This window comes from Fukomys damarensis, unplaced genomic scaffold, assembly GCF_012274545.1.
Source record: "Fukomys damarensis isolate Sample0158 unplaced genomic scaffold, DMR_v1.0_HiC HiC_scaffold_9, whole genome shotgun sequence".
Lineage (NCBI taxonomy): Eukaryota > Metazoa > Chordata > Mammalia > Rodentia > Bathyergidae > Fukomys > Fukomys damarensis.
Genome location: NW_022900921.1, coordinates 11,834,077 through 11,861,637, shown reverse-complemented (window position 1 = coordinate 11,861,637; position 27,561 = coordinate 11,834,077). Strand labels below are relative to the sequence as shown.

At 37.8% G+C, this 27,561-nt stretch overlaps 1 long non-coding RNA gene across 6 annotated transcripts in view; it reads right to left on the bottom strand.

Moving 5' to 3' along the window:
* LOC104860936 overlaps window positions 1–27,561 on the bottom strand; it is a 645,196-nt gene that overhangs the window by 33,919 nt on the left and 583,716 nt on the right. The gene's annotated exons all lie outside the window — the stretch shown is intronic.

Here is a 27,561-nt window from a genome sequence, read left to right as displayed (position 1 = left end):
GGGGAGGGAGGGCTGAAAGCTGATTTTTCATGGTGAGAAATAATGAATAATAATAATAATAAACTGGAAAATGTAAGCGAGGTGTAGCATTGCTTCTCGGTACTCAGAAAGATTGTCTGAATTCGTGTGGTAAGTGCTGGCCTGAAGATGTATACAATTTAAAGCCATATTTTGTCTGGTGAGCCCCTTAACTGTTGGCAAAGGAACAAACGGTCAGGCCGGTGCAGTGTCCCGGCCCAGACCCTGACAAAAGATGCCACCAATCTGTTAGCCATGTGCCATGGTTCGAACTCCTCTTGAAAGTCCAAAGAGCCTTTAAAATATGTATAATTTGTGTTTTGTTGCTTCTATTTATATTGATTAGATGGAAACATTCTGGCCCTCACCCTCTTTCTTCTATACAATAGGTTCACAAGTTCCTTTAACATTTGTCGCCCTAAATACAGAATATGGCTTTAAGAAGGAAGTGAAGTAGAGAATTAAATTGAGATTTCAGTTTTGGGGGAAGAACAGAACTTCTGGATGACTGGATCGTGTAACATGCCCTGGCCTCGTATTGTCCTAGGATGCAGCTTAAGGAAGTCATCTCTAAATCTACTAACCTTTCACCTTCTTAACAAAACTTTTTGAATAGACACACACTGTACAGTTCAATTGTTAGAGAACCTAACTACTGTAGAGATTGTTATAATTTTTTTTTTTTTTGCAAAAATTCAGCTGTAAAAACTTTTCAACTTTCACGATATTTAATTAAAGTTACTTCCTGTCTGTGATGGCAGATCCCAGTTGTGTATTCATTTCTCTATTGCAGAAGAGCCAAAGTCCAGTATACTCAGTAGGTCTGTGTTTGCAATTACTCAGACCAGTGTTGACATCTGGAAGAAAGGATTTAGGATAGTCCTGGGGTACCCACTTTCTTTGTAGGTCCTTGGGGATTTGCTCATCTGGGATGCAAATTGAACACACGCAGCACATTGCTGCCCTCTGCTGGCTGCAGCTGAATGTACACGTACCTGTGCTGGCCCACGAAAGAGCTAGGAGCCCCAGTTCTATGGAACAGGGAGAGGCCCCCACCCCGGCAGTGATTAAATTGTGAACCCAGGAGCTGGTCATTCTAGAAAGCTATCCTGTATGCTACCAGTCTGAACCAAGCTCTCCACATATAGCTGCTAATTAATCCCACCGAGCCTAGTGGCCAATTAATTATTGCCCTGGCTCATTGATGAGACATGTGTGAACTAAGAACTTTCTATGACTTGTATTTTTTGATCTCCTGTGGATAACATACTTTTCCTATTGGACAAAAACGTGTAGATCTGAACATCACACACATACCCAGTAAGTACGCACCGTTGTGAAATTTGTTCATTTTAGGTTCCATCATAAAATTGTACATTATATTTCGTCTACTTTTACAATTACTGGACACGATAAGGCTAAAGATGCTTGTAAAATGCCCCCAAACCTCAGCAAAATAAGCTCTAGACAGATAGAAGCTTGATGGCCAGAGGTGACAGATGTCACATGGTCACCACCAGCACGATCACTTACGATGTGCACTGTCGACACGATATGCTTTGGCTGTGGGATATGACCCAGCTTGAGGTCATGACAAGGCAAATGCACAAGTCAGTGAGTAACGAAACTGCCATTCTTTTCTTAAAGAGGGAACCAAGGCCGGTCATCAATATGTTTTTGAAATTCTGCATTACACAAGGAAAATAAAACGAACTAATGGCTCCTGTCCTCAGGATGTTCCGGGTCTCAGACAAGACACACGTGCTCAAATCATGCTAGACTAGAATGGCTAGGATGAAGCAGCACGCTACAGTCCTCCACAGAATAAAACTGTCGTGCACGCACCCTCTGACGTGCTGGCTTCTGCTTTCCTCAAGTCCCAACTCTTGTCCATGCTTTTCTCTCATTCGTCCGTTCACCCATGCATTTATCCACGTAAAGCTTCCCTGCCACTGTCCCTCTGCACCAGGAGGGACACAGCGATTCACATAGGACACTCTCACTGTTCGCACTTCTGTGCAAGTAAAGCAAACATATTAAGCCACACATGCACATTGAACCAACTAATAATGGCAGCGAAGGAAAAGTCTGGAATCCTGGATCACATACCGGAGTGGTATCTGATTAAATCTGAAGGGCTGGGAAAAGCACCCAAGCACGTGGCACCTGAGCTGCAGTGGGAAGGATGACTGGGCTGCAGGTGCCAGGGCGCCGAGCTTTGGGGTGGGTGCGGCGCGTGCTGCTCAAGGACTCTGTGAGCGGAGCACAGATGCACACGCGAGACGGCGAAGCCTGGAAGTTCAGTTCAGAGCACGCACGGAGCACCCCCATGCCAGGGACTGATTTTACAGCAAGCTCAGTCCCATGTTCTTCCACCCACTGGGACAGTGGTGGTTAAAAGAGGAGTGTGCTGGGGGTAAAACAGCCAGAGACAGGTGGGGCTGGCCTGCTCCAGCTATTTACTGTCACGTTGGAATGTGGACCCAGTGATATCCATCTTCACTTTTCGGGAATTTCAGATATGTTACATGTTTGGGGATGTGTTTTTTGTTTTTTTAATGGCATCTAATCAAAAAAGTGCTTTAAAATACAGTATAGGGCAAACAAAGCAAACGATGCCCTACTTTTAGACGCACTGATATTCTGGCCAAGAGACAAGTTACTAAAGGCAGTGTTATGCAGCCATCACGGGGTGTTCTGTCCCTGGAGATACAGGAACGCTGCGAGTGGGAATGCCGAAGTGGTGCTCTGCAGGATGGAGAGGAGGTCTCCAAACACAGAAGAAAGACACGGTCAGTATTCTGGGAGCTGACTCTGAGGAAAAAACTATTAAAACTAAGAGTTCCAGAGATATGGGAAAGTGGAATCGTAACACTTGTGGACAAATCCCCTACCCTATGCAGCAGTCACATTCAGCGTACTATGTGTATAGGTCAACTTTAAAAACCTCTTTGGCCTTGCAGAAAGCTCCTCACGAACAAATTCATTTTATGTAAAATTTCAGAGAAGTACTTTTTCTAACACACCATGCTCCAAATCATTCACACTGTCGAGGATTTTGGTAAGGAAATGATCTTCTCCTTTCTTTCTAACACCATTAATTTCTGATCAGCCTACAGATATGATCCCACTGGAAAAAAGAAAAACGATTCAACTTCACTTTGCTTTGCATGTGCCCACCATCCTTCTGTTCCCTCACAGCAAACCCTAAAGACTTGTCTCTCCTTCCTTTATATTTTCTCACGATCCCCATCACAATGGACATTCATTGTCATGATGAGTAGTGGAAGTTTTACATGTTGGAAGCAAGGCGTCTCAATTTATATGTATTACGGGTGTCACCTCGGTAGCTACAAGAAAGAACTGGTGGGCACAGAGGGGAACTAAGGGCAACTAAGAGGCCATGGCCACAGAGCAAGCAAGAAATGCACAGCCTGTTCTAGGAGAAAACAGGGAGGACCAAGAATACATGGGAGATGGAACCATCAAGATTTGATGACCGATGCGAAGTGGGGATTGAGGGAGAAGAAAAAGTCAAGATAATGCTCATGTTTGTTTTGTTTTTGGTACTGGGGATGGAACACAGGGTCTTACACATGACTGTCCGGGGCTTTTACACTGAGCTCAATGCACAATGCTCAGTTCTCTCACAAGGGCAACTGCTGTTTAAGAAAGGGTGGATTTGTCTGGCTTGTTCCTTGCTGCACTGCCAATGATGAAATTCCTACCCATGTTCCCTTTGCTTTTCTTTCTTCCAAATATGATCCTCTTCTCCAGAGGCTTCTATATTTACATTAGGAATGAAATTCAGTTTCCGGAACTGGAAATATTTTGTTAGTTGTTTTTTTTTTAAACTGAAGCATCAAGCAGTTTTATTTCTTTTCTCTGGAGAGTTATGCTACAGTGGGACTGATTTTTTATCTACTTAGAATACATTTTCCCCCTTGATTGTAGAATTTTCACATTCTATATTAAGAACAAACGTTCTGAGCCCCGAATTAACTACAGGCCTGATAATTCACCTTCAGCAGGAAATAGCTTGTGCCATGAGTTATCCTGTAAAGAGAATTCAGCATTTTACAAAGATGGTGATGAAATGTCAATAAAAAGGAAGACCTGTTGGAGGTGACTCGTTCAAGAACACAGATGTGGATTAGATTGCTGCAGGAAAGCAAGGAGAAATGAGTGAGAACTAGGCAAGCACGGCCTTCTTTAAAGCATTTATTTCATTCCACACATTTTACTGAATATCTGCTTTGTAAGTCAAGTGCTATGCTAAGGGCTGGGCATATAGTTGAGTCTTAAACTGACCTATTTCCTTCTTTCATGACTGCCTTAGGAAGGCAGAGTCATGACTCAAACAGTTGCAGAAACATAATTACACATTAATAAATGCTACTGTAACCCTAATACATCTGAATAAGCATGTGGCTTTAAATGTGCACAGGGGCAAGCCTAGCTCAAAGGTCAAAATCAATTAAGGAACAATCAAATTCCTTATTTACATCCTTCAAAGGGCATTAAAAAGAATCTAAAATCCACGGCAATGCCTATTATAATCTTTCCGCTATGATCTTCTTCCTCACTTCATGCCTAACTCAGACATTATTCCTCAGTCCACCTGACCAAAAGCTCCCTTCTTATTTAGAGTTTGTATGGGTTTCTTCCTACTTTCTTCTATTCTCCACCTCTCTCATTACTTTATTTTTCTGCTGTCTCTTTCAGCAAGACAATCTCTCCTCTCTAGCAGAGTAGGAAAAAAGCAAGAGACTGTGTTCGCCAAATGTACTTCCCTCTGGCAAGCTGTGGGAAGGAAGAGGCTATAACTATTCTCTTTTTCAAAAGCTTTGACCTGTTTTATTTCTGATGGACAGGAATAGGGAGCCATAAGCGTGTCCAGCAAGATGAACTGATCTGGTCCTGTTTGAGAGAAGACCTGAACAAAGCATGGTGAGTAAGCTAGGCCAAGGTGAGAATGCAGTGGCCTGAAGCTAAATCCCTGAGCCACTCCTGCCCACAAAAGGTGTACCCTGAACGTCTGAGTATGAGAATTAACACGATGTTGCTGTAAGCCACTGCACCTTCCTGTGATTTGTCTCATGGCGTTAACTACCAAGACTCAGAGAGAAACTGCATAGTTGGAGGAAAAACCTGAGAATTTTTATTTTAAATCCCCGTAGTGGGTGGTGGGGAAATAGCAACAGGAAGCTTCGGAAAATTATGACCTATGTTGTGCAATGGAGAAACATTTAGTGAAAGTTTACCAGTGTCATCTGGAAAGGCAGACTCATATCTCTTGAACTTAGAATAGGATAAGAACATTTTAAATAGAATGTGAAATGTCTGAATTGGCTATACGTAGCCACATTTGTGCAGTACATTTAAAGTCTGCACAAAATACACACGCTCGAAAAGAGCTGTCCAGTTTACAAACACAACTGAGAGAATAGAACTCAGAGAATCTGGGAGGTGCATATTGGAAAATTATATTCTTTCAGATCTTTCCCTGCCATACAATGAAATATTTCCCAAAGTAAAACACAGCCCAAGGTCAAAGACAAAAATAAGAACAGGGCCATTAAGATAGAACCCCAGAGCACATTCCTAGTCAAGGAAGTGGCCATCAAAACCTTCTGCGAGACCTCTGAGAGAGTAATGTGGTACCTCATAGACCCTTCCAGCTGCACCAAGGGATTCCTACATAGATCATGCAGAAGTTGAGGTGGCCAAATTAAAAATCACAAGTCTAGAGACAAAGGCATTTTTGAAAAGAGGTGTGGCATGGCTCTGCCAAATGGAATTTACTGGAGTCCAACACATAAAAAATCCACAATTTTTGAAAGAGTTGTATTGGCAAATATGCAACCATCCTGACCTAGAAAAGACTACGGCTGTGAGAGATGTAAAAAAGATGACTAAGTTAAGCAAGAGAAAAGTTGTTCAGTTGTCCAGTAACTCCAACTCTTTCCTTACTCCTTCAGAAGTTATAGCAGAGCAAAATAAAAGTTCCCAGAGGGAAGATCCATAAGTTGTTGAAAACAACTCTCTAGTCATTTTAATGTAGCAAAAGCTGGCTTCCATCCTAATTCCAATCTGCCCATATTTTCATTATTGATAAATTTGTTCATATGGGGCACATAGCAATTATGGAGTTAAAAATGGAAAGTGATGGGGTGAAGATAGGTACCACCTAGTAAACATTGACTGTAAAGCATGAAATCAAGAATTGCCAAGACGTAATATTCAGTAGCCTTTCATATTCCACTATACATACTCTCTGTACACACAGCTGTCTCAAAATGGAACTGATTCTTTATTCACATAATGAGCATTATGGAAGGTACTTGGAGAATCATGACAAGAAAAGCCAGGAGTGATCTTGACTTTTAAGCTTTCCCTCTAGGGGGAGAGGCAGACGACACAAATAAGATGCTCACGTGACTAAATACATTGTATTAAACTGATCTTAGGGTTATGTAGGAGGACAGGAAACCACCCCAGGACTGAGTTTGAGATTTGACCTTGTTTGGGTAATCAAGAATGGTGTCTCCAGAGAAAAGTGAATTTAAACTGAGATCAGAAGGATGAATAAGGTTAAGGAAGAGCATGAAAGAGAGAGGGAATATTAGATGTAAAAGACCTGAAAAAGATCACTGTGTCTGCGGTAAAAGATGAGGCAAGACAGGGGACACCCACACTACACGGAGTCTCGAGCAAACCAGAATGGACCAGAATGTTACCTACACACTAGAAGAATCCATAGAAATGTACTGCCATCTTTCAAGATGCTCCAACACTGGTGGCAAATCCTGGGGATCACCTGGAGGACAGTTCTTAAGTAACTCTCCTCCACCAGTGAATGCCTGGCCTGGGACACTATAAAGGAGTTCTGCTGTCCTCATCATGCCCAGGGTGCCTTGTGTCAACCTGTAACAGTTTGTTCACCTTTGCCTTTCCACTGAAGCCCGTTATGTTTTAAACAATACCCATCAGACCTCGTAAGGCTTGATATTTATTTTATTTCAACTATCACTCTTTTTTGTCAAGTGCAGTCTCAGGCACAGCAGGTGAACCTTAATGGTTTAAGGAATAAATAGAAAACTGACGGGCTCACACCCATTAGCTAATGGATTACTGAGCGAAGGGGACTACATTCTACCCCAGTGCACTTAGCTCAGGGTTGCTAGGAATTTTAAAGATGATGCGTTAACACTCCATCTTCACTTCTCGGGCCCAGGGGAAGGGAGCTCAAACTCAAATATGGCTCCTTTGATAGACAAGTGAATGAAGGTGGCTATCATTATGTAATCACACATCTTAGCATTTTATTTATTACCAATTGCGCAACACATGCAAGATACATATTGGAGACATTTGCCCTGCCCAGTTGGTGCATTCGGTGGCTATAATTGGGCCAACGGGAGGACCCTGAAGGGGGAGTCACTCACCTCCCTTGTCTTCACTCTCCTCATCTGTATCCAAATAATTCTTGGGAAAATATGTAAGGAAAAGAAGCATGTTTTAAACATATCTTCTGGAAGGAATTGAGCCTGCAATTCTGTTACCTGGAATGCCCCACACTTTTGTAAATTAGCCACCCCTCATGTTGTGCCGAGACCTCCTTTCAACAGTCTTTAATCAGCTGCTCCAGATATATGTGTCTCATTAGCATCTGAGCAAGGCAATCACTTTTTTATCCTGAATCTCATGATTTTATTGGGCTATTAAAAGCTTGATTTGTGGGCAATGGGAACAGAGAGAGAACTCGTGCCATTGATCACATTTTCCAGGTGGCCAGCAGAAAGAGAAAGGTAGCAAGCAGAGCCCAGAAACACACACAGAAGTGATGCATCGGAGACTTAGCACGATGACACACCAGCTCGCAAATGCTCTGCCTCAGAGCTGTGGTTCACACATCAACCTAAGCGGTAACCCTGGCCCAGTTTAAGTTGGCCAAAGGAAGGTGAGGAGGAAGGAACTGGAAACTACCCGCTTTCAAAGAGTGTTAACAACATGTTAAACCCTAACATAGGGTTTCAGGTTAAGGAATGAAAAAATCCGAGTAAGAAAAATGTAAAACTATTTCCTACCAGGAACACACTGACAAAAATCAGTAGTTAATGATGAACTAGTGATGAACTTCTTGATCTTTTCTCTGACCCCAAACCAAAGGATCACAGATCCTGATGAGCAGAAAGTATAACCTTGGAGATTATTCTTCTACGTCCCTACTTACAAGCTGAGAAGACAGACTCAGGTTGGAAAAGGGTGTTGCCTACCACAATAAACAAGAGCAAATCTTGCTTGGCTTTGGAGCCATCTCCAAACTTAGCACAGGAATTGAAGGTTTCGGGTTCACTTTTCTGGATTAGTGAAAATAGCTATTTGTAAAGGGGCATCTTGAAGTTGAAGATTTGAATAAAAAGGCAAATGCCCTCTTTTTACTGCAGGGCTGTCACACAATAGCCCACATATTGTATCATTTTTGAAACCGATTCAATGATACACCCAGTAACACCTAGCCAGATTTCGCTGGAAACAATAGGAGAAATTCTCAGCAAACAGTCAAATCCAGGATCCTTCCCAGCACCCACTCATCTATACATGTGTATTAATGTGCCATTCTGTGAGCAGTCTTACACTTTAAAAGTATATTATAGGTTATAGGACAATTAACTTAGAATTCATTTACTGCTCCTCTTGTGCTTGTCCAGTGAGACTACCAGAAGCACTCCTCTCTGCCTCCCTTTAATTTTGACTGTAAATCACCTCAGTCCATTCCACACCATTTTCTGAGCAGTTATTCTATGCATGCTTTTTCATAAGAGGAAATATTTTCAAGTGGCAGGGCATGGAAATATAAGATGAATGCTAAAGCCAGTAAAGAAAGCATTAATATTTACTATGTGCTAAGGAGTTTTGCACACAGTGGTTCATCTGTACTTTTTAACAATGCCACAACAGCTCACACCTGAGGACCAGGAAGCTCAGTCAAGTTCCTTAAGACTGTAACCGGCCATGTAAGTGATCTAAAAGACTATTAAAAGGAACTGCTTAGTAAGAAAATACTAATCTCCGATCTTAGCTATGTACCCTTTTCTCGCTGGCTTCTGATAGGAATGTTATTTAAAGAGTCACTAAGCAAAAGACTGGTTAAGTAAGCAGGGATACTGTAACTAATACCAAGGGGGAGTGGTGTAATAAAAGCAATACATTCTTCTTTGTCTTCAAGATTCCCTCTTGTGACAGCCATTCTTCTACAGTGGTCCAAGTGGCGCATTATCTGAATGGCTATAAGAGGATGCAAAGCTAAGAAAAAGGGTGTTTCTTTCTGATTTTTGTGCTCCAACAACCCTCAGAGAAAATAAAGAGGATTCCAGGAATCAATGAGAAGTTGGGAAAGGAGGCAAGAGTAAGCAAGGAAGTTTAGGAAGCACTGGGCTTTCCAGGAAAGCAGGAAGAGGAGAGGTGGAAGGAAAGCGGTGAGGCAGAGATGCCCAGATTTCAGATAAAGATGGTCCATGTTCCCTAGGACAGAGCCTCCTATGCTTCCAGGCCTGCCGGGAAGGAACACAAAGAGAGCCTGCTGGGGGAGACGCATGGGTAGACTCAGAGCACCCCTAGCCACAGATGGTACAGAACCAGATATGCTAATGGCCAGGACTGACAGCATGAGATGGAAAGAAGGAAAGACTCAGCAACAACTAGCACCACTCACCACCCAGGACCACCCAGGGTGTAGCCATCTGCCTAGGTCAAAGAGCTGACTTCCCAAAGTCTGCGAACCCCAGGGATTCTCGGGAACTGAAAGACACCCCCGGGGGAAAGGGACTGGGAAAACCCCAAATTGACAAGAGACTGAGTTTCTGCCTCGCCCATGGAATCTGTTTTGAATCCAAAGATACACACTGAGAAAGAGAAAGCTCTGTTTCTGGAACCTCAGAGGGAGGACTTAGGGTTGTCGCTGTCTGGTCCATTTCCTAAGACCTCTGCTGATTCCCACACAGAGGCTAAAGACCACTCTGCGCTGTAAGAGCCTCTGGGTGGTGAATGAAAAACAACTTCACCTTACATCCTGGGAGTTTTGCAGGGGACAGGCTTCATGTAAATGTACACTAGAAAGTCCCTCTGCAGACGTGGGGCCAGCTCGCCCGCACATCGGACTGCAGCCTGCCGCGCGCAGGGCTCCATCCAAGTGCGGGTGCACAGCTGCGCCTTCTTTAAGCGTCTCCTCTCCATCCAATTTAAACCGAGTTTCAAGTTGATATTGGAGAAAATGTATACAGTTTACTGGCTGAAAGCCTTTCCACCATCCCAGAGGACAAGGAGGCAAGAGGAAGAGAGTGGGGAACTGCTAACGTTACAGAGAGCAAAGAAAAGGAAGGCGTCCCAGGAGACAGGAGGAATGAGACCGGAGACGAGCGGAGGGCAGATGACAATTGTCAGATGAGCTTCATCACTGGCGGGCTCTGCTTCTACCCGCTCCCAACTTCTCTGAACAATTGTCCTTGGGGGCCCAAACTTTTTCTGTTTAGTCTCAGCCCAAAGGTGAGTTGGTAGGAAGTTTGAGCAAAATTGTTGCAGGCATCTCGGAGTTATGCATGCAGGCAATGAAATGACATCGTTTCCGTTTTGAAAATAAACAGAAGAGCTTTTGGTCAGGGGGAGCTCGGGAACGAGAACTAAGAAATGGCTGAAGCGTCCCACTCTGGGAGTACCGCATCCTTGGTTAAAAAACAAACCAACCTCAGAGACTTGGGAGAAAACAGCTTGAATAAAAAAGACGGGAGTCTGTGGGTGGGAAGAAAGGAAAGGCAGAGTCTGTGAACAAGGTGAATGTCTTTTCAGTTTAATTACATAATTACCAAGGTATAGAAACCACAGGATATTCCTTAGACTTTTACTCTGTGCAACAACTAAAAGCAAACAAACAAATAAACAATAAAAAACAAAATTTCCTTTACCAGGCCTCAGTCCTTTACAATTTTCCATGTTACCCCAGGCATAACTGTAGGATTCCAATGGACAAAGCTTTGTGCTCTTCCTCCCCTTCACCTTCCTTTGGGAGCAGAGCGGGTATTTTAAACACAGCGCCTTTAAACACAAATTAAGAACAACCTCAGAATCCAGACAAATAGCAATTACAAAAGAAAATGCGCAAAAGAATTTGCATACACTTTGCAGAGGTTGAACAGTCAGGCGTAAGGCATATTTTCTGGTCAAAATTCTACTGCCGGCACTTGCCACATTTACAATCTTTTTGTGTGTGTGTTACCAGGAATCAAATTTGGGACCTTTCATTTGTCAGGCAAGCACGGTACCACTGAGCTACATCCCCAGCCCTTTGTGTATTTTAACCAGTAAGTACATCTTAAGTCCAAGGAGGCAACATATGGAGCAGGTTGCGTAGCTGTAATTAATTTCTTTTCTGGTCTCAATCTGTGGCTATGGATTTAGCAAATACTAAATCTGGAAAATGGGATGTTTGCTACCTACTTCCTACTCGGTGCCCATGTAGTATTGCCACTGACTTTAAAACATGCCTCATCCTTGTATGTGTCATCTTGCAGATGAGCTGTAAAATGGCAGAGAGGCAGGTGCATGTGCGTACATGAGAAGTATGCTTTAAACAACTCAATATATTATTTGCCTGGCTCCGGCATGTGCAGAGAGGAGCTTTCCTCCCAACCTCCTGCCTTTTGATATGCAACAAGCTAGGGCCAAATCAGCTGCTCTATAACTCTATCTTTTCCACAGTGAAAGTCTTTGGGGATGTGTGCTTTGGCAGCCAGGTGCCAGGGCCCCAAATTGGACTCCATTATGAAGCTCTCAAAGCTGAGCAATTTTGCAGAATTTAATGGGCTTTGGGGGACAATTTTATGGACTGATTTCCAGGAGCAGAAATATTCAAATTTGCTCACAACCTATTTGAAGGCACATCTGAAGGTGCACCCTACAACCTGTCTGTAGCAGTCTCTTTTTGAATTGTGTCCTTGAAACAAAAAAGAGGGGGTGGAGAAAGAAAGAAATGCAGTTCCCCCTGGGACTTTCCCAGCAGAGACTCTAAGTGCAGAGTGACTGCAAAGCCCTGCCAGGAGTCCTCCAGGCTGGAGGGAGGAAGTGGATGAGAGAGACCGGAGATGAGAAGGGCCTTCAGCAGCCATTGGGGAGGCAGTGGCAGGGGAGAAGAAACGGAGACGCGCACTAAAAACAACAGAAACACAGGTGGAAACGGCCTTGTGGGAAATCAGGCTGTCAACAAACAAAGCTGAGACTGGAAACCATGGCCTCACCAGCCTGGCTCTTGGGCAAGGAGATCATTCTGTAAATAAATTAGCATTGGCTTTGACGGCTTGGAAATTAATACTGACACCATGAAAGCAGCAAATGACTCCCTTTTATCAGGAGCAGAAGCACTACACTTCACAAAGGGATCTTTTTGCCATTCCTCATTTTATTTTGCTTTGTTTTTCAGGGAAAGTAAATTAGAGCCACTTACATCAGGAGCTCAGGTTAAAGGAAGGGGAAGAAGAAAGAGAGAGAAAAAAATAGTTTCATTTCATGTACCAGTGGTTTAGAACTTCATTTAGAGCTAATCACACCCCCATCTTCCTCCAAGCCATTTCTGACAGTCACACAGCCTAGATTGCTAATCCAAAGTCACAGGCACCCTGGGCATTGCTAGAAATACACCCGAAGGCTGGAGAGAGGGTCCTGAGGTTTCTGTCAGTGGTCAAGGAAGTACAGTTAATAGAAAGAGAAATTAACTCCGGGTCAATTTAACCAAGAACTAATTTATAAGACTTGCCTAGTGTGCTCTTCTTCTGGAGAACCTCGGGTATTTCTTTCAATGGGTGAAAGACATGAGCACCTCCTAATTCATTATATTAAATAAGTGCCTTCACGAGCATGAGGCAATCAAACAAAGCAAAGGCCCTGGAATTGTAATCATATTTATACTCTTGTGAGAAATCAGAAAATCTTTTCCCCTCCAATTTTTCCCTACTTACTACTCTTCCACCCAAACAAAAATCAACCAGCAATCCTAAAGAATCACAAACCATTATAAATTCTTTCATTATAAAGCAAAATAAAGGAGTTCTAGCCAGCTGCAAAGGATTCTGGAGCTTCAAGAAGTGGCAAATTCGAGAGTAGGAGCTGGGGCAGGACAGGAATTGTGTCGAGGACCATGGACACATTAGTAGTGAGCCACAGAAACAAGGCAGAGAGAGGTGCGTGTCCTCCCTCCAAGCCCACACTGGAGCGTTCTTGCCTGGAAGCACCCCGTTTTCAGAGGAGAGCACCAGGATGTGTATACTGACAGGGGTTGTGTGCTGGAAACTCCACAGGAAGGAGATCAATGTACCAAATGAGCAATTTTGAATAATCAATTTGTCAAATAATCAAGTTTACAGACTTCATATAGCACTAGATGAATTCTACAGCCTTTAAGGATTTCCTTTTCCAATACTTTGGTTTTGGCAGTTAGGAAAGTTGTCAAAGATATTTGAAAATTAACATGCATATAAGTTCACCATTTGGAAAACAAATCCATAAAAAATACAAAAGGATAAAAATTAGACTGGAACTGCATTTATAATATATATATATATATACATAAATATATATGTATATTTATATATGTATATATATACATAAATATATATGTATATTTATATATGTATATATATACATAAATATATATGTATATTTATATATGTATCTGAAAAGTTGACTTCAAATTTGGATATCAGACACAATACACACTTAAACTAGTTTAACAAATCAGACTAAGAGATGAGAGGCTCACAATAGACCGAATTGAAAAGAGGAAGAGAATTTCAAACTATCATTTACAATATTCACCACAATTAAAAATAAAAGGAGTTTTCATTCTAAAAATGCAGAAGCCTAAAAAAACAGAATAATGTAGATTATTTTGACCTTTGGTGCCTTCTGCTTAGGGCCTGAGACTCAGCAGTCTGGTTGATACGTCTAGTCTTGATTTAAAAATATTTGACTGACAATATTTGGCAACTTGATAATTTGTCAGGCCACTTAGCGAATCTGCTTTTGGAAAAGTGATCTAGAGTTTGTCCAAGAGACATGAAATGCATCTGTCTGCCATGGTAAACACAGCTGACTACAACAAGGTGTTTTTACTTCAGTTCATCATAACATACAGGTGAGACAAAGACGAGCTGGATTTCTTTTGAGTGCTCTCATATACTAATTTAGATACGGATGTATAGGTAGTGAGATATAAGGATTCCACAGATTCTTATCTGCCAGAATATGCTCTTATTGTTTTGTATTTTAGATAAACTGGGAAACTTTAGTCATATCCCCATAGAGGCAAATTCCTGGTGAGAAGCTATGAATCAGAGGGCTCTATTTTTTGTCCCACTAATATTCTGAAGACAGCTACTGAAGACTTTATTGCATTCAATTACTAATAATGAGAAATTTATAGGCTAAGATATATATATAGTTTATATATGTGCTAAACTATATGTGTGTGTGTATATATATATATATATATATATATATGCTGATAATAATTTATAATATATAGGATGCAACCTGCAAATAATTAGGCAGCTTAAAGATGAATAAATTAAAGAGGACTAATGGAGAGCTCTAAACTTTTCTAAACTTTAAATGATAGGAGGCAAACGTTGTTATTAACGAAATATTGACATATCCAGTAAAACACACAGCTGGTTCCCCGCTTTCTTCTTTTGAAGCATGATCAAGATTCTCCAATCAGTCCTTGTTACTGACCAGAAGACAAACATTCTAAGGATTTGCTTCACACCTCAACATCAGACATACAAGTATACATGTAACTTAAGCTATTGTTTCCTAAATGGGAGAATTAAAAAGAGGGTCTGCAAAAAAAAGGATGATGTAAAAGTTAAAAGTATAAGGTCCTGGCCACACTTGAGTTGTTGAATAATTGTAAGACAGAGCAATTTCAAAACCAATGGAGAAGAGGTAAAGTTTCCAGGGCGACTTTTTCCTAAATTAGAAACTCCTCCATATGATATACTTAGGCATCTATATTTTATAGCCCTCAACACGATATGCATATAAATCTGTATTTCCCAGAATTTTGGAAAAGTTCACCTTCTATCCAAATGAGGAAAAGGAAAAACCTTTGACTGTGAAAGACAAGGAGCTAGGTAAGTCTAGAGAAAAACATTAAATCTATTCCACTGAAACAGAGATACATAATTTCTCTCCAGAGAATATCAAAGACTGACAAAATAAACAAAGAAATAACATTTTTCTTAACTTGTGAAATGTGACAGTCAATGACATATGGCAAAACAAAATGCAAGAAAATAATGTTACAAGTTTTTCAGTGTTAGTGCTAAGGAGGCAGGGAGAGGCATGTGTCTTTTCTTTAAAAGAAAGTGCTTTTAAAAAGTCACTTTTTAAAACCCCTTTCTAAGATAGCTCCTCTTATTTCTGTGATAGCCAGTACTCTATAGTTTGCCATTCAATTTTCTAGAGTACAGGTATTTGTTTAGTCTGCACACACTCTCTGCCTTCTGCTAACAGAACGGACAACAAAAATTCTATCATTTCACTCTGCTAGTGTCCAGGCCTGGTTAACAGGAAAAGTCCACTCATTTCTAACATGTGCGGACCATGAGCAGGCCAATAATAAGCATACATGGAGAATTTGCCAGAGCTAGTAAGAGAGAGGCTCTTTTACTTCCTGGAAAAATTGCTAAACTAGAAGTCTAAAACTCTGCAGCAGCTACAACCATACAGTGAAGTCTTGTTGGAGAAAAGCCAAGAACAAAGAACTCAGGGTTAAAAACTACAAAGAGATGGGCTCTTGGTCTGATCAGGATGAACTTCTCATCTACATGAGTCAATAAACTCCTTTTATGCTCATCCAGGGTGAGGTTTTCTTTCCTCCTTCTTCTGCCTCATCTTCCAGTTCCTCTTCTTTATTACCTATGTGATAATAAAGAAGTCTAGCAGACATCAATGGTTATAATGATTCAAAGGGACAAATGGTGGGGACCATGGTTCACAAGTGAAAAGTAAAAAAAAGCTGAGCATATAATAATCATTTTAAGGAATGTGCTCAAGCAAACATACTTACAGTCTCATAACTACTTGGTGGTCGATGTATTCACTATGCTACATGTAATCAGCTATGAATTCTGAACAGTTCCACATATAGCTTATATACCTGATCTCACATAATAAAACAGGTAAAATAGAACGAACTCAACTACTCCAGCCATACAACATCTAAGTGTAAACTTAGTAAAGACACAAAGAACTATGCTTTCTTTTCTTGAACACATTTTCATAAGGAATTTGAACCTGTACATAATTTATCTTAATTATTTTTTTACCCATTCCTCTCCCCTCCCTTCTTCTTTCCTTCCCATTTACAATAGCAAAAAAAAAAAAAAAAAAAAAGGAGAAATATGTTTTCTTTATCCCTGAATCCTCAGCATCTTGCACAACTTAACAAATGACTACTATCCCCTTTGTGAAGGAAATGAACAGCAGGATTTCTTGTGTTTATTTTGCTATGCTCCGCTATATCTAGTCTCAGATTTTAAGGAATGCTGCCTATGGGATATTATTCTTAAGCAGGAAGACAGAAATTGATGCAAACAGAGTTTTGTGTATGTCTTAGAAGACAAAGAGTTAACAGCCTAAACAAATAGAGATCAAAGGGACTAAAAGGTTTGCAAGCAAGATGGAATGCTGATAAAGAAAACTTTGATCTTAGTATTTTAAATAAAATATTAAATTGTCAGAGAAACCTACTTCTCTGAATTTTACAGTTTGTTAAGATCTTTGCTTAAAACTTCTCTTCCTCAGCCTTTAAAAAAAAGCACATGCTTCCTACAATTTACCAGCCCTAGAAAGGATTATTCAATAAATGAAGACAAATGGTTATTGTAAAAAGTGAGGTAATATCTAGATAAATTAAGAAATTAAATTTAAACATAAAACAATAATCAGGAAAACATAATAACATAAATTCTAGGAAATTATGATCTATTTGGCTTGTGTTTCTAGAATGATATGAGGAAATCAATAAACAATAATTTGGGAAGTAATATTGGAAATATACAATGGACAAAGTGCTGATATTCTAACATATAGAGAGTATATGAACACAGTTCACATAAGAAGAATTATAAATGGTTGATGCACTATAAAAATAAAGTGCAATAATAAAAAATACAAAATAAAGACAATTTATTTGGCCCAGAACACGTGGAAAATATAAACAAGAATCAAAATCCTCGATGTTGGCAGTGGAAATGGTCATTGCATAACATTTGATGGAAGTACAATTTTGTTGTTTTATTTTTTTGGAAAATGATTTTAAAACAATTTATAAGGGGTTTTAAAAGGCTTATAATTGCATTTTTCTTCACCAATAATTCTAGTCTTAGAAAAGAAGAACCTATTAAATCTAATCCTAGAAAAAGACAGATGTGTACAACTCTTCATACCATAACAACTCACATAAAAGATTGAACCAGACCCAACTCTCATCTGCAACAATAGGGTTCTGGTTAAATTATATTCATGAGATTGAAGAGATTCCAGAACTAATTAACAGAACATACTATACTAACATTTAGCATATTGGTAAGACAAAAGCATGTTAAACAGGGAATGTAGTGCAACATAAATTCAATATAAATGGTTAAATGCTTTAGTGGGACTAAGCATACTTTTTACTTAGACGTTTTTTTATATTCACAGATAGTTTTTAGAGTATTGTGTACTCATAAAAATATACAGAACAGTGTATATATCATATGTATATACTTTGATACGTTCTCAGAAATTAAAAGAAATCTATATAACTAGAAACCAGCTCAAGACACAGAATATTATCAGTACCCCAGAATTCCTCTTTTCTTCTCTTTTACTCACTAATAAACATCCCAAGAGCAATCACTATTAAGACTCCTAAAGGCATAGAATGGTTTTAATTGTTTTGAATCTTGAATAAACAAAGCCATAAATAATATATTTAAGAGCTATATAAAATATGTTATTTTGTGTCCAGCTTCTTTCAAGTAACACTGTGTTTCTAAGCTGCGTTAATATTATTATCTTTGGCTATAGTTTGCTCATTCTCATTGGTGCAGAATATCCCATTGTGTGAACATACTTTAATTTATGCTGATAGAGATTTGTGCATTTTTCAGTTTGGGGTTACAATAAAGATGACTCCTATGAATATTATAGAGTATGTCTTCGAGAATATATATTCTCATGTTTGTTGGTTACATACCTGGTGATGGAATTGATCTGACATAGTTTTAATAAAATAGTTCTCGAAATTAGTTATATCTACTTGTTCTCCCACCATCAAGCTAGGATAGTTCTATTTGCTCTACACTTCTGCCAACACTTTGATCTTTTCCATTGTTTTTATTTTAGCCACTCTAGTTAACATGTAGTGGTATCACAATGTGAGTGTAATCTGCATTTCCCTAGTGACTAGTATGCATTAATTTATAACTAAAATGCTAAAATCTTTTTATTTTGGAAGCTTTTCCTAGATCACCCTTCTCCAGACACAATTAAATTAAACAACAATAGTACAATGAAAAATATAATTTAGAAGGACTGCATGGTTTGCTAAAAAAACTACTTTGAAAGTCAGACAGGTTAAGGCTATAATTCTCTCTCTGAAACTTCAAAGACTAAGGCCATAAGGAAATTTTATGAAGTCTCTGAATGTCTATTTCTCATCCTCAAACTGATTTCTATGGAGTAACTATGAAACTAGTTTATATAAAGCACACAATGGGCACTCAGTGTATGCTCCATTCTGCTCTTCCCACAACTTGGTACATTTGGTGGAAGTTTGTGGAACTCCTGTATCCTGGGGAACAAGTCCTCTTATAAGCATTTTTCAAACACTTGCCCATCTACTTCTGTTTTATAAGTATTTTCCTAGTTTCGTTTCAATTTGGTTGGCTTCTTGATTTCCGCTACTTGACACCTAAAACATTGGTGTTCTTGGGTTCACAGTCTTCCTTTGCTTTATTTCAACCCGCTGTATAATCTTAGCCCCGTTTAAAGTGTCTTACATACCATATAAACTACAGGAACTACAAAATTTCTATTTCTGACTTAGACATTTATGAAAACCACCTAATTAATATGTCTACTTAGATATCTCACAGACATAGAGTAGCACATCCTAAACATTAAAATGCACGGCTTCTTTCCTCTGCCAAACTGGCTCCCCCTTAAGAGTAAGTAATGTTATGAGTCTCTCAAATGCTCAAGTAGACAGCAAAATTCCTTCATTTCCCCATTTCCTTCCTAAACCAGTCCAATCCACTGGTGGTGTCTTATTTTTACCTATAAAGTAAATCTTGGATAAGCCACTCTTATATCTCCACTAGTTAAATCCTAATCAATTCACCATCACCATTGCTTGGAGAACCAAGACAGCCACCTAAAGCTCCTTCTCATACTACAGTACTTTGTGGCTCCTGTCTTGGACTTATTCTCCATTGGTAGCCATGCAATCATTTAGAAACACAAAGCAGATCAGATCATTTCATACAAGGTCTTCAGTTGATTCCCAGTGCTTTCAAAATAATACCTTCTGTTATAACTCCTCTCATCCCCTTATTTATTTCCTTCATAGGACTTTTCACCACGGGCATTTGTTAAGTGAACAGAAGCTCAGAAGATAAACTAATACAGTTATTTTGGCAAAGGAGGCTCTGCTCACACAGAATATGATGCTGGTTATATGAGCATAGAAGTCATAACAAAATCTTTATTCCACATACTCTACAAGAAGGACTTCTGAAGACTCCGTAGAGAGCGTAATCTTAGGTAGGCACAATTTGACAAAATTATTCAACTCAATTCAAATGCTTTTTTTTGCACTGATTAAGATGATTGTGTATCCTTAGTTTTTCATAATAGTGGTGAATTTCAGATTTATTTTCAGATGTTAAATGAATGTTCCATTCCTATGAGTAAACTGTATTCTATCATGATACTTTATCCTCTTAAATACTGCTAGATTCTATTTTCTAATATGTGTTAGCAATTTTTTGTCAACATTTACAAATTAGAGCAATCTTTACTATAATATTCTTGAAGGATTTGTTATGGGGGCTATGCTGGTCTCATAATCAATGTATGAGTTCCATTTTCTCCACATCTTCACTAATACTTGTACGTACTCTTTAGAGAAATGTCTATGTATATTCTTTGCCCAGTTTTAATTGATTTATTTGTGTTTTTATTGAGTTTACTTGTAAAAGCTTCAAAATAAATGGAGAACTATTCCTTTTTCTCTGGTTCCCCTAAAATATGTGTACAGTTAAAATTATTTTGTCTTTAAATGTGTTCTACAATACATCAGATAAACCCTCTAGGTGAAGAGGTAGTTTTTATTTGTCTGCTTTTGTGTGAGAGGTTAATTATGAATTCAATGTCTTCTTTTTTTTTTGGTTTTGTTGAGACAGGGTCTCACTATGTAGTCGAGACTGACCTGGAACTCACTGTGTAGCCCAGGCTGGTCTCGAACTCACAGTGATCCTCCTGCTTCAGCCTCCCCAGTGCTGGAATTACAGGCGTGCACTGCCATGCCCAGCTTTCAATGTCTTTTAAAGATACAGTGCTATTCTAATTGTCTCTTTTGGTTATTTTTGATCTTTTGAATCTCTCTAAGAATTTCTCCATTGAATCCAAATCATGAAATTTATTGGTATATAGTATTTTTCAATTTTAAAAACTATTCTTTTAATATCTATAAAACTTAGAGTGATGTATTTCCTTTATTCTTAGGGTTTTCTTTGTTAATAAGATTTTTTTTTCTCATTGAGTTTATTGGTACATTTTAGGTATACAGTACAGTTACATTCATCATTGGGATCTTGTACCTTTACATGACAGGTCTTGGTTCTCATTTTTTCCCCATTACTTTCAGTTTTGATAATTTGTGTTTCTTCCTATTTTATAGTCAAGCTTTATAGAGTTTTTGGCAATTTGAGTAATCTTTGCAAGCAACCAGCTTTTACGTTTGTTGATTTCTCTAGTAGTTGTTTACTGTTTCACTGATTTATCTTTAATATTTACTTCCTTAAATTTACTTTCATTTACTCTTCTTTTTAAGATTATAAATGTAACAGTTTAGAACAATTTCAAAAGTTTTAAATTCCTAAATAGAGATGTGTAATACTATACACTTTCCTATATAGGCTCAAATATGTGTATATATTATGTACCACATATAATAAATGATATATAATATATGTCACATTTCACGTAAATTTCACATGAGCATGCAGATGCATCCAAAAACAGCCACTCACATTCTATTCTCTCCCCATCTCTGGGAAATACTAAGACACTTTGACTTTGTGAGTTTGCCTCTTCAGAACATTTCATATAAAAATAGAGTGATAACAATATGGGCATTTTATGTCTAGTCTATTTTGCTTAGCACAATATTTTTGAGATTCATTGATGTCTAAGTATTTCATTTCTCTTCATGGCTGAATAATATTCCACTGTGTATATATGCCAGCTTTTGACAGATATTTTAGTTGTTTCCCCTTTTAGCAATTGTGAATACTGCCTCTGTGAACATTAGGGTACAAGATATTTAGTTTTTGTGTGAACATGTTTTCAATTCTCCTGGTATATAACCAGTAGTGGAATCACTAAATTTTTGAGGAACAAAATTATTTTCCAATGCTACACCATTTAACAGTCCTACCATCAATGTATGAAAGTTTTGATTTCTCTGTATCTTCAGTAACACATGTCATTATCTGTCTGTTCTGGTTATAGATACCTAGTTTTGGTTTTAATTCATATTTCCCCAATAGCTAATGATGTTAAACACATTTTTATGTGATTACTGGCAATTTGCATATTCTGTTTGATAGCTAAATATTTAGGACTATTCTTTATCCAATTTTATTTGCCTTTTTATTGACTTGTAAAAGTTCTTTAAATGTTCTGAAAAGGGGACTATATATGATTTGCAAATACAGTATTTTCTTCTGTTCTTTCATAGCAATTGGTATTGAAGTACAAAAGTATTGAATTTTTGAAAGTATTTTTTATCAGTACATGCTTGAAGATGTTTATGTTCATCTTAAGGAGTAGGTATATTTCTTTACCATATTTTGATTCTCTTTATTTCACTTGACTGCTCTGCTAATGTTTGTAGTACTATATTGAACAGGAGTACTGATAGGGGACATCTTTATCTTGCTCCCAATTTTAGAAGGAAAGCTTTAAGATTTTTTTCCCATTTAATATGATGTTGGCTGTCAGTTTGTCATAAATGGCTTTTTCTCAGATTGAGGTAAGGTACTTTTATATCTATTTTCTTCAGCGATTTTATCATGAATGAATGTTGGATTTGTCAAAGCTTTTTCTGCAGCTATCAATAGGATCATCTAGCTTTTGTCCTTGATTCTATTTATGTGGTACTACATTTATTGATTTTGTATAAATTTAACAATTCCTGCATCCCTGGAATGAAACCCACTTAGATATAATGTGTGATCCTCTTGATGATTGGTAGAATTCTATTTGCCAGTATCTCACTGAAGATTTTTGCATTGATGTTCATTAAGCAGATTGGCCTATAGTTTTCTTTTTTAGTTGGATCTTTGCTTTGGGGATCAGAGTGATGCTGGCTTCCAGAAATGAGTTTAGAAACATTCCTTCCCCTTTGAGTTTCATTAAAACGTGTGGGGAGTATTGACGTTACAACCTCATTAAACATCTTGTAGAATTCAGCTGTGAACCCATCAGATTTTAGTAGGTTTTTAAAATTATTGCCCGAGTTTCATTTCTTGTTATTGAATTGTTCTGATTTTTTACATATTCTTGACCCGTTTTGGTAATTCATATGAGTCTAGGAATCTGTGCATTTCTTTGAGATTTGTCAATTTTTTGAAATATAATTTTTCATAGTAGTCATTATTTTCTGGATTAGAGTGGTATTCATTGTGATTTAACCTTTTTATTTCTAATTGCACTGATGTGTAAGTCATTTTTCTTTTGGTAAGTCTGGCTAAGGGTTTATTTATTTATTCTTTCAAAAAACCAGCTCTTTGATTTTATTCTTTATATACTTTTAGTCTCAATTTCATTAGTTTCTGCTATGGTCTCCACAATTTCCTTCTTTAAAGTAGTTTTGGGTTTGGATTGTTGTTTTACAAGTATTTTATGGCTCATAGTTTGGTTATTTATTTGTGTTTGCTGTTAAGGAAGAGTTGAGATCATTTATACTGACAGTTACTGAAAGGTATTGATATATTCTTGTCATTTTATTCTTTTTCTGATGATTCTTTTTGTTTAACTATTTGCTATAGTTGATATATATATCATATATATATATATTTGATCTATCTATCTATATATATATATATATTTGATCTACACTGTCCATCCAAATTTTGGCTTTGTTCTCTTCGTTTTTCTCTAGGATATTCGTGAAGTTTTGGGGATTTTTTATTGCTGGTTTGATGTACATTCATCTCTTATTGAGTTCTATATTGTGAGATATCCATACAGCTCCATCTATTTTGAAAGAAAGTTTTGCAAGATATATTAGTCTGCACTAGAATTGTTTGTCTTTAGGATAAGAAATACTTTTCTTCAGGCACTTCAGGTCTTTAAAGTTATCTTGAGCACCCCCACTTTTTTTTTGCAGTACCAGGGATCAAACTCCAGACCTTGTGTTTGTGAGGCAGGCCACACCACCACTGAGCTAAATCTCAAGCTCTAAAGTTGTCTTCAGAATTCCGCTGTCATACTAATGGGTTTACTTGTATATGTGGTTTTTTATTTTTCCCTGACAGGTTTCAAGATTCTGTCTTTCGTTGGATACTGACCAAGATATGTTGTGAGGAGCTTCATTTTTTCATTGTTTTTTTTTTTTTCTCTCATTGAGTTTCCTGGTACATTTTAGGTATACAGTACAGTTAAATTCATCATTGGGATCTTGCACCTTTACATGGCAGATCTTGGTTCTCATTTTTACCCCTTGTCCCTGCCCTCCCTTCACCCCCCCCTCCCCTCCCCATTTACAAATACTTTATCTCCATTTTTTCATTCTGTCATATTTTTTCTTTTCCCTTATTACCTTTCCCCTACCCTTCCCACTTTCCCTACACATTTAGTCCTTTTCTTCCTATTTCGCATTTTTTCATCATAAAGTTGTTTGGTTTTGTCAATCTCACTTATAAGGAAGTTGGTCTTTTCTCATACTTGGAAAGTTTCCTATTATGATTTCTATAAACGAACCTTTTATTTCATGTGAGCTATCATCTAATTTCTAATTACAGTTAGCCTTACGTTGGTCTTCTTAGCATCAGCTAGTAGCTGCTGGATGAATTATTCTTGTTTATTTATCATTTTAAATGCTTCTCTGAGTAACTTGTCATGATTTGTCATTTTATCCTAGATTTCAGAAACCTTGTCCTCACATGGGTCATTTGTGTAATTTATGGATTTTGTACAATTTATTTCTAGTATTTCTGCTGACACCTTTTCATGCAGTCTGTATCTTTGCTAAATTTTTCAGCAATGCTTTGAACTGTTTGGTCAGCTCTTCCAGTGCTTTGTTTTTTCTTCATATCCACACTGGACAGTTTGTGTGATAGTTTCATTATCTTTTGGGTCATGCCTTCTTTGAAATTGCCAGGTTTCTTTACCTCCTCTTTAATCATTTCGTAAAGCTCTGTTACTTATGTTTGTTTTCTTCTCCATTGATGACCTCTGGACCATCTGACTTGGTAGAGTTGTGAGACCTTGGGGGGTCTTTCATTTCCTTGTTTTTTTCATTGCCATATATATATTTGGTGCTATGGGTTCAAGTCAAGTAGAGTGAGGAGAGATTATAGTTCATATTTCTAGTTAGATTCTATCCTCAAGTGATCTGTTTGTGGCTTTATTTGTCCAGAGATATCAGTAGTTTTCACCACTTCAGTTACTGAATTTAAATGGTTTGAATCTGGTCACTGTATTTTCAGTGAATTTTTTTGAGCCTTTCCAACATGACATTTCCTCTAGTCAATCATGTTGGAATTTCCAAAAAAGTTCTGAATTTTGAAGTCCTATTAGCCTATTTTATTTTCTTCTCTTGCTTGTGTTTTGGGTGTCATATCTTAGGACCCTCACTTAATCTAAGTTAAAAAAGATTTACATCTATGTTTTTCTTTTAAAAGTTCTATAGTTTTAGCTTTTAGATTTGGATCTATTTGATATAAATTAATTTTTTAAAAAGGAAATGGATGTTCACATTCGTTTTTATTTGAATGGATGTGTCTCAGAATTATATATTGAAAAAACTATTCTTTTTCTCTTTTGTCTTTGTATCCATATAAAAATCAATTGATTGTTAAAGTGAGAATGTTTTTATACTTTAAATTTTATTCCTTCTTTTGTCCCTCCTTCGAGCAGTATTAGGTAGTCTCAGTGACTGTTAATTTCTGTTGTAAAATAAAGGCAAATGGTTTGCAACATGAATGAAATTGTGAATCTTATTTTATTCTTTTTTTTCAAGACTATTTGACTATCCTAGATCCCCTGCATTTCCACATGAATTTTCTGATTGGTTCTTCTAAATTTTTTAAGAATGGCCAAAATTTTTATAGAGACTGTTGAATTCAGACAAATTTAAAGAATAATGGCAGTTAAAAATATTAACTTTTCAATAAAGTTAAAAATGTTAACTTTTCAACTGGACAAGGAAGTAGATTTTCCAAGTTCTACCCCACCTGGGCAACTTAGTGGCTTAGCAAAATCATATCTCAAATAAAAAATGTTTTGAAAATGTATCTCTGTGTCTGAAGGTCCTGGCCATAGCTAGTACCATAATTTTTTAAAACTCTTCCAGAATATGAAAATGATCTATCTTTTTATTTATTTAGGTCTGTAACCTTTCCTTACAATGTTACACCATTTTCAGAGTGTAAGTCTTTTACCTCTTGGATAAAATGTTTGATTAACTATTTCATTTTTGATGAAATTGTTTTCATAATTTAATTTTTAGACTTTAAAATTTTAATGCATTGAAATATAGTTGAGTTTGTGTAATAACAATGTAAACTTGTTTACAGCTTTCTTCCTCATTTTTCCCAAGAATACCTCATTTACAGATTTTTTTAATCTTGTAATGTCATTTCTCCTTCAATGGTGAAATATGACTTTGCTGGATATAAAATTTTTAATTGACAATCTTTTTCTTTCATGGCCTTTTAATATATGCCATTGTCTTCTGGCCTCCACAGTTTCCGACAAAAGAATCTGCTGTTAATCTTACTGAACATTCTTTGCATAGAATGAGTTGTTTCTCTTTTTCTAGTTTAAAATTCTGTCATTATCTTGGTCTTGCATAGTTTAATTATAATGTGTTTTGAGTCTTGATGAGAATCTTTTGATGCATGATCCGGAAAGGTATGTTTTCTTCCTTATGCTGTTGGAGACAGTTAAGCTTCTTGGATATACAGATTGACATTTTTCATCCAAATTTGACAATTTGTGGACAATAATTGCTTCAAATATTCTTTCTGACACTGTATAAGTCTATGTTTCATTACTGCTAAAACATTACTACAGACTTGGTAAGTTATTGCCTTAATCAGCTTTTCTGTCACTGAGACACAATACCTGGCACCTAGCACTTAAAGAAGGAGAAATTTATTTCGGCTCATGATTACAGCCTCCAAGGCAGGCTCCAAAGCAGAAACAGATGGCAGAGAGGCATAATTAGGAAAAGGTGATCAAAGCATAGCAGCCAAGAAGGAGAGAGAAGTGAAGAGCCATGCAGGGAGATATACTTTTTTAGATCACACACTCTTTGACTTGCCCCTTCTGACCATGTTCTATCTACTGAAGGCACATGCATCTATGAACTCATCATTGGATAATACCTCATGATGCAATATCTTTCAAAAGACCCACTTTTGAACATATGAGGCTTTGGGGGGATATTCTGTGTCTAAAATGTAACAGTTATTTATTTTGGTTCACACTTCTGTTCCAAAGTCAAGGTGCTGTATCTGATAATATTCATTTTGGTGAAATTTTGAGTTGATGCAGCAAATGAAATGGTAAACTTAAAGGAGCATATGATCCCTCTCTCTGTCTCACCTAGTAAAGTCTCCAGTATTCAATCATGGAGACTCAAACCTTACAATTTTTTTCAGCTTTAATTGAGTTTATTGGTACATTTTAGGGATACAGTACAGTTACATTCATTGTTGGGATCTTGTACCTCTCTATGACAGGTCTTGGTTCTCATTTTTTCCCCTTGTCCCTGCCCTCCCATCACCCCCTCCTCCCCTCCCCATCTACAAACATTTTATTTCCATCTTTTCATTATCTCACATTTTTTTCTTTTCCCTTATTACCCTTCCCCTACCCATTCCACCTTCCCTACACCTTTAGCTCCTTTCTTCCCATTTCTCGATGTCAGTAATCTTATTAGGATCTTCTGTATTATTGCAGATTATTCACACCAGAGAAACTATT